General features: G+C 46.1%; 1 pseudogene; it reads right to left on the bottom strand.

Moving 5' to 3' along the window:
• Positions 1 to 971: 971 nt before the first annotated feature.
• On the bottom strand, positions 972 to 1,457 carry LOC116884311 (annotated as a pseudogene).
• Positions 1,458 to 7,763: the final 6,306 nt, after the last annotated feature.

Here is a 7,763-nt window from a genome sequence, read left to right on the forward strand (position 1 = left end):
AAGTGGATTTAGACTATAACAGGCAGAATTTAGATTAGAAATGGAAAGCTTCCTAACACTCGAGACTAAGGTGGCTTGTCAGGGTCCTTCTGGGCTCCAAAAGCTATTTAAGAAAAGCAAATTGGAAGCAAAGAACTTTTTTAAATTAACTATACAATTATGCTAGTATTTTACTAATTCAAAAGCACTTTACAAGAAAATATAAGTATGGCTTCCAATAGGAATGTTATACCTGGACTTGATACCAAGCTCACAGATTTCAGTGTGCAAGGAAAAACAGGCTTTCAAGTTAAACAACCATTTGGAACCAAAACTTTAATCCCAAGGATTCTCACAAACATATTACAAATGACAGCATGAAAAAAAAATCTTGCACGGTAACTGAAAAGTTCAACTCTTAAACTGAGAGGACACTGGTGTCTTAGTTTTACATTTCCAAATAAAGACGTTAGAACAGCTCTGCATCCCCATACAGCAACCAGGAAGGACCGGCTTGGAAAACCTTCCCAGTGTGGTTCCTACCCTTTATCTATTGGCTGTGGTCACAACAGCCTTTAGAGACAGCTTACCATTTCACCTGCAGGGCCACATCGTGTCTCAGCTATGACAGGGACTACAGCTTTATTCAAAGTCAGTTGCTTTATATCATTAGTACATCGCACTTAAAACTGGGAAGGATCTAGGTTTATTTCAGTCTATGAAAAACCAGAATTCAAAGGAGATTCTATCTCGCTTACGGGAACATTGTAAAGTGACAATTCTTGATCTCACGTGCCTCATGATCCATTTGAAACCACAGAGAATGACATCGTTTTGTGTGTCACTGTTCCATGAGACAAAACAAATCTGAGCAGCTAAAACACCTTAAAAATGCACCAAGCTTACGAAGTCTCAAACAAAACTTTAATTTCCTGGACGTACTCCTGTCAAATGAACTTACTGCCTGTATACCACTTTTGCAAACTGGCCTTCTATTTCCCTTCATTCGACTTAGATTGACTACGAGACCTAGAGAAGGATGGAGAAGGCTCGTGATTTCTCTCACGAGACAGAGACCTTTCTCTTCTCCTTTCTCTAGAAAGTGAGCTGCTCCAGCTTCGGGAAAAACTTCTTCTTGGAGGTCTGAGCTGAGGTGGAGGACTCCTCCTGCGGTGATCATCTTGAGGACGACGACCTCAAGAGGGAGGTAGGCCACGATTCCGACTTCTCTTTTCACCATTGGACAGTTCCACTCTTACATATATAGTGTTCTTCCATCTAGCTCTCGGACAGCATCAGCAGCATCTCCGGGATCCTCAAATTCGATGAGAGCAAAGCCAGGAGTGTGTCAAGGCAACCAACACACTTCGGAGCGGTCCCCAATAGCCAAAGGCCTGTTCGAATTCAGTCTTGCCCCAATTGTTTCCAAGATGACCTACATAAACCTTACAGTCCAAGGGACAGGAATCATGATGCATTTCATGATCCTGGATTTAAAGGACCTGAGCTCAAACCCTAACACTCCGATAGGCCCACTCACTTCCCTCTGGCTTTGCTCTTATAGATGCTCTCAGTAACGTGGCGCCCATGAAATGGCCAAAAGGGTTATTTTTATTGTATTATTGGTTGAGAGATGTCCCCAGCTGCCTTTTCTTGTGAATGCTTAGGGTAGTACCAGTATCTACCCGTTCCTAATGAACACGTGGTCTTCCGCCCTTGAAGACAGTGGGCGGTGCTGACTTTCTTCTTCAGGACAGCCTTACCGGGGAGATACCCAACACATTTAAGGAACTTTTATAGCAAGCAAAACAAAGCACACACAATGAATCTAATATAGTATCAGCCCAGCTTAAGAATGGGTAATGACTTAGAAGGGTCAAATTCACATAGAGATATAAGGCAGTGGGTAGATTAGAGGCAGAAGAGAGGTTTCTTCCTGTTTAGGACCTCGAACACTGGAGGGATAAGTCAGGGCTGGCCTAGGGCAGCGTATTTCCTTCCACATCATGGATATGTGAACTGGTCGGGATTCACATCTCAGTAATCTAGGGCAACTGATGATCTGGATTGGGGGCCTGGGTCTACTGAGATATTCCCATCCAGTTCCATTTCCTTGAAAAAAAAATGATTACAGATAATCCAGTAATCGGTAAGTTTCACATTGTATGGGGCATGTGTCCATCCTGGTCTCAGTAGTGCATAGGACAGAAAATCTCTACCTGTAAGATAGAATGGAGAAAACCATCCCTCTTTCCAAGGCGTTTATGTCGTCGTTAAGGATTAACTCTCATCAAGAAAGGAAGAGAGAAATCGTTCCAGCGCGCATGCGCTTTCCCGGTCCCGAATGCTCCTATCAGTGTGTGTGCTTGCCATCGCACCGGCTCCTTCTCTGAGGTAATCTACATGGCTACTTTCCCAGTGCTTCAGACGTAGGACTTGGAGGTCCTGATGGAGACAGGGTGGTTCAGGTGGCATTTGCAGGACGGCTGTGCTGCTGAGGATGGGAGTGCGGGCCGGGCAGAGATGCTCCCACAACAAAGCCTGGGCCTAAATTTAAAGCTCCAAGTCTAGGGCCTTGTTTTAACTTGTATGATAAAAGAAATAATTAACATCTACCGAGGCACAAAGAACACTGACAGTGGGTAGCCATAAATGAAAGAAGGCAATTTTTTAAAAATTACCGACTACAGAAATGTATAAGCTGTCTGTTATGTGAAATTAATACACAGCACAATGAGCCTTGTTCATATGTCAGATTAATTAAGCACCTGGCCACTTGCACGTCAATCTGAATAGAATTTTACACAGTTCAGGTTTCCAGATCTCTTCCTTTGGTAGCTCATTGTCCGTCTAGAATAAAATATGGTGTGAGAGGGCCTGGGAACACTGCTCAGTAGCTAAGATTGTCTGAGTCTGGATGAAGAGCTGACCAGAATAGATTTGGGGGAGGCAAGGGTCCATTTGATTCACAGGTCTGTGACTTTGCAGAGTTAAGGCAGGACCTCAGCACAGGGACTTGGAGGCAGGGACTGAGGCAGACAGGGAGGGACTGAGGCAGACAGGGAGGGACTGAGGCAGACAGGGGGGACTGAGGCAGACAGGGAGGGACGGAGGCAGACAGGGGGGGACTGAGGCAGAAAGGGGGGACTGAGGCAGACAGGGAGGGACTGAGGGCAGACAGGGGGGACTGGGGCAGACAGGGGGACTGAGGCAGACAGGGAGGGACTGAGGCAGACAGGGAGGGACTGAGGCAGACAGGGAGGGACTGAGGCAGACAGGGGAGGGACTGGGGCAGAGGGGGGGACTGAGGCAGGGGGGGACTGAGGCAGACAGGGGGGACTGGGGCAGACAGGGGGGACTGGGGGCAGACAGGGGGACTGAGGCAGACAGGGGGACTGAGGCAGACAGGAGAGACTGAGGCAGACGGGGGGGGGGACTGAGGCAGACAGGGAGGGACTGAGGCAGACAGGGAGGGACTGAGGCAGACAGGGAGGGACTGAGGCAGACAGGGAGGAACAGTGCATACAGGCTTGTAACTAGGCTCACAATTCAGCTACCGTTTTTTATACAACCCTGTGCTTCCTGCCCAGGTGGCACTGTACTCCTCTATTAATTAGCAATCAGGAAAATGCCACGGGCTAATCTGATAGTGGCCATTCCTCAGCTGAGGTGTCCCCTTCCCATGTGTCTCTAGTTTGGCCAAGCTGACAAAAACTAATGAACACAACTAATTGCTCGTTAGTTTGAACAAACAGATCACTATTAAACCACAACGTTTTCCTTCCTTTTTTATTTCTGAGATCTCACGTTTATACCACAATGTAAAACACAGTTCAACTCAAGAGATCTCATGGTCTTAAAAAAAACCGTTTGAACACTTCAAAAGGTCAAGGTCTTTTTCTGAAAAACCAGAAATCACTGTGGGCTCCTGTATAATCCAAAATTAGTTACATATTTTCTTATTCCAAGATCTTATTTGGGATAGAATTAAAAGCAAATCAAAGCAAAATCAGGATTCATCAGTGTGAGAAGCCCAGTGTCTGAAGTCTGGAACTCAGCTATGCTCTTCTGGGCTCTGAAGGGCTTGGCAGTCCCATGTCTTCAGCCCGACACCCACACACAGAGCCCGTGTCTCAGCTCAACCTGGCTGCACTTCTCACTGCTTCTGTCCCTGGTGGTTTTATGGTCCTGGCATCTCCAAGATACTGGGTCCCCACTGGAACTGAGACTGGCTTCACTTTCACCAACTGTTTCTTGGGGATTTTTCAGGGACTCCGACTCTGCCATTGGTGCTAAACCTAAGAGTCCCTCTGCAGCCCTTCACTCCTGGGGTTTCCATTGTAAGTGCGTCTCCACCAATGGCTTCCTGGCCTCTCTGCAGGGACTCCCAACCCGCCACATGGTGCCAAGCCTCAGCCGCTCTCCATGACCGCTTCATGCCTTCTAAACTGGTACTGTGTGAGACTTACCTGTTGTCAGGCATGGCTTGAAGCACAGCATTGGCCCCTTCTGGAGCACAGCTTCTGTGAGCTGACACTGAGGAAAGACTGCCCGGACGGTTTCACCTCACTGAAGCCACTAATCACGGCTGATTCTTCAGTCCCAGCAACCCCCATCCATCATCTCAGTGAACCAAAGGTTTTGCTTTCACAAATTTTTAATTCAAATCCAGCATACAAATGACCCTGATAGGCTCTTTGCTTCCCTCTGAAACTTAAAACCACCTGGCTTCTGTTGCCTCTATTTCTCTCAGCATTCTTACTGTCTCTGCTTCCACAGCATCTCAGTAGGCTTCAAGCACCCAAAAGCTTCTCCAGCCCGAAGCTCACTAAGCCTCCACCTTTCTTCCATGAAACAGCCCAGGGTATAAAGACAACATGGTTAGGCCCATCAGAGAAACACACAGTGGTTCTAGTACCGATTTCTGCTTCAGTTTGCCTTCTGTTGCCGTAATACAACACTGACCAAAACAACTTGTGAGGAAAGGGTTTATTTGGCTAATAGGTTACAGCCCATCCTCAAGAGAAGCCAAGGGCAGGAAGTTGGGCGCAGGAATTGAAGACTGTGGAGGAGCAGTGCTTGTTGGTTTGCTCTCAGGCTCCTCTTCAGGTCCCTTTATTCTGCAAGCGCAAGGCTAGGTTTGCCACATCCCCTACATCTAATGGGCTAAGTCCTTCTCCATCAACTAACAGTCAAGAGACACGTTCCACGGGTCAGTCTCACGGGAACCACGGGTCAGTCTCACAGAAATGGTTTCTAAGTTGGAGGTCTGTTATTCCAGGGGTTTCGAGTTTGTGCCAAGATGACAAAAGCTAACCAGCACAGAGTGCTTGCTGCACTCTCAGGGGACACACGTTCAGTCCCCAGCACCTGTGTAAGACTGCTTACAGCTACCTGCAACTGCAGGTGCAGGGGCTTCAATTTCTCCTTCTGGCCTCTGCAGGTACCCACATGCTTGTTGCATATACACACATTCACACACACATTCACACACATTCACACACACACACTCACACACACATTCACACACACACATACACACACATTCACACACACACACACACACACATACACACACACACACACACACACACACACACACACACACACACACACACACACACACACACACACACATACACATACATACACACACACATTCACACACACATTCACACACACACACACACACACACACACACACTCACATCACACACACATACAACACACACATTCACACACACACTCTCACACACACACACACACACACACACTCACACACACCCACACCCACACACACACACTTCACACACACATACACATTCACACACACACTCACATACACACGCACACACACATTCACATACAGACACATACACACTCACATTCACATTCACACACACACATTCACACACGCATTCACACACACATTCACACACTCACACATTCCACACTCACACACGTGCACTCACACACATACACATTCACACATTCACATACATACACGCACACACACATATTCACATACACATACACACTCACACCACACACACTCACACACACACATACACACACACACATACACACACATTCACATACACACACACACTCACACACATACACATACACACACATTCACACACACACTCACACACATACACATACACACACACACACACACACACGCACTCTCTCTCTCACACACACACACACAAATAAAATAAAAATAATCTTAAAAGCAGAGACAACACTTGCCCACAGTATAGACCGTCCACTTATATAATTGCTCATGATGTTTGGATTGCTATCTCATAAATAATACTGACATTTAAAACTATTTTGGTGTTGACATGGAAAGAGAATATTTCGCTGACATTTCCAGGCTGCAACAATTGGCATATTGTTCTAATTGCCTTAGCTGCCTTTCCTAAAGAAAACATATTTGTTTCCAGGACGGGACAGTTCTGGCACAACTATAATTTGCTTATGCTAAGCTGAGAAGGAATTTGATCAGCGCATTTTAACTTTGGCAGCTTCAAGAGTTCTCCTGTGTCTTCAGCAAACACTGACTAGAGAACTGGCTTTCCTGGTCACAGAGACTCCATGCAAGCAATGCTCAGACAGAACAGCAAAAGCAAGCAAAGGACAGCAGGGATTAACAAAAGGCACTCAAGGGGGCCTTCCTTCCCCCTCGCTGATTCCTGCCCTAGGCTTGGCATTGCTTCCAAGTGATAGAATGGTCGTCTACATTTTGATTTTGAGATAGAAAAAAATAAGGTACTGAAAAAATAAAAAAAGGTAAACTTCTGTAGTTAAGGAAAGAAACTTGAAATTAGTATTTTGGGTGGGGGGAAGTCAAAGGGGAACTGTAAAATACTACACAGCTTCTTCATGCCACTAGAGCAGTGGTTCTCACCCTGTGGGTCCCGACCCCCTTGGGTTGCCCCAAGGTTCACAGGGTGTGCATATCAGATACTTATATTATAATCACAGCAAAATTACAGTTATAAAGTAGCAACAAAAATAAATTTGTGGTTGGGGGGGTCAGCACAACAGGTGCAGCTGTATGAAAGGTTCATGGCTGAAAGGAAGGTTGAGAACCATTGCTCTATGGTGAGTATCTGACTAGAGCTGCGGCTCTGCCCGTCTGTTGCTTTCTGTGCCTCTGCTTCCTTCTTCCCCCTTCCCTTGAAGGAAGGAGTTCTTCCAAATTCTTGGCAGCCTTGTTGATCTGCTGTGCAACCAAGGACTTTTGTGTGTTTGAATTCCTAATTGTAAACATTGTGACAAGCATTGGCTGGGGGCTGGCAGAGTTGGCGTGATGTCATAGAAAATAATTTCCTTTGTTTTAGTTTAAGAGGTTTCCAAGTTTCCCTGCAGCGTTCTGGCTTTTATCTCAAGTTCTGAGAGAGCCGTATACCAGATGTCAGAACTCAGACATTGTCTCTGCCTTCTAAGGACCTGGCCCAGGCTGACCTGGGTTGCCTCTCTTCATGGGCCGAATGGAAGACTCTTGAATAACACTCCATTTCTTGAGGCCAGTGGACGGTTTTCCCCCTGTCTTTTTCTTCACTTTTTGTCTGAGGCAGTGAATGGTTTCTTTCCTTCCACAATAGCACAGAAGTGAACCCCCAGCACCGTTATTTCTTTCAGATTATTTTCAGAGATGGGGTGTTGTCAACCTTGATTTATTTTATCTTTTACAAACATGCAGGTATAGACTGAGTATGACGTCAGTTAGTGGCAGACTCTAAAACAAAACTTGTTTACGAGTGCCTGTTAGC

The sequence above is a fragment of the Rattus rattus genome, chromosome 15 (genome assembly GCF_011064425.1).
Source record: "Rattus rattus isolate New Zealand chromosome 15, Rrattus_CSIRO_v1, whole genome shotgun sequence".
In the NCBI taxonomy this organism is placed as follows: Eukaryota; Metazoa; Chordata; class Mammalia; order Rodentia; family Muridae; genus Rattus; species Rattus rattus.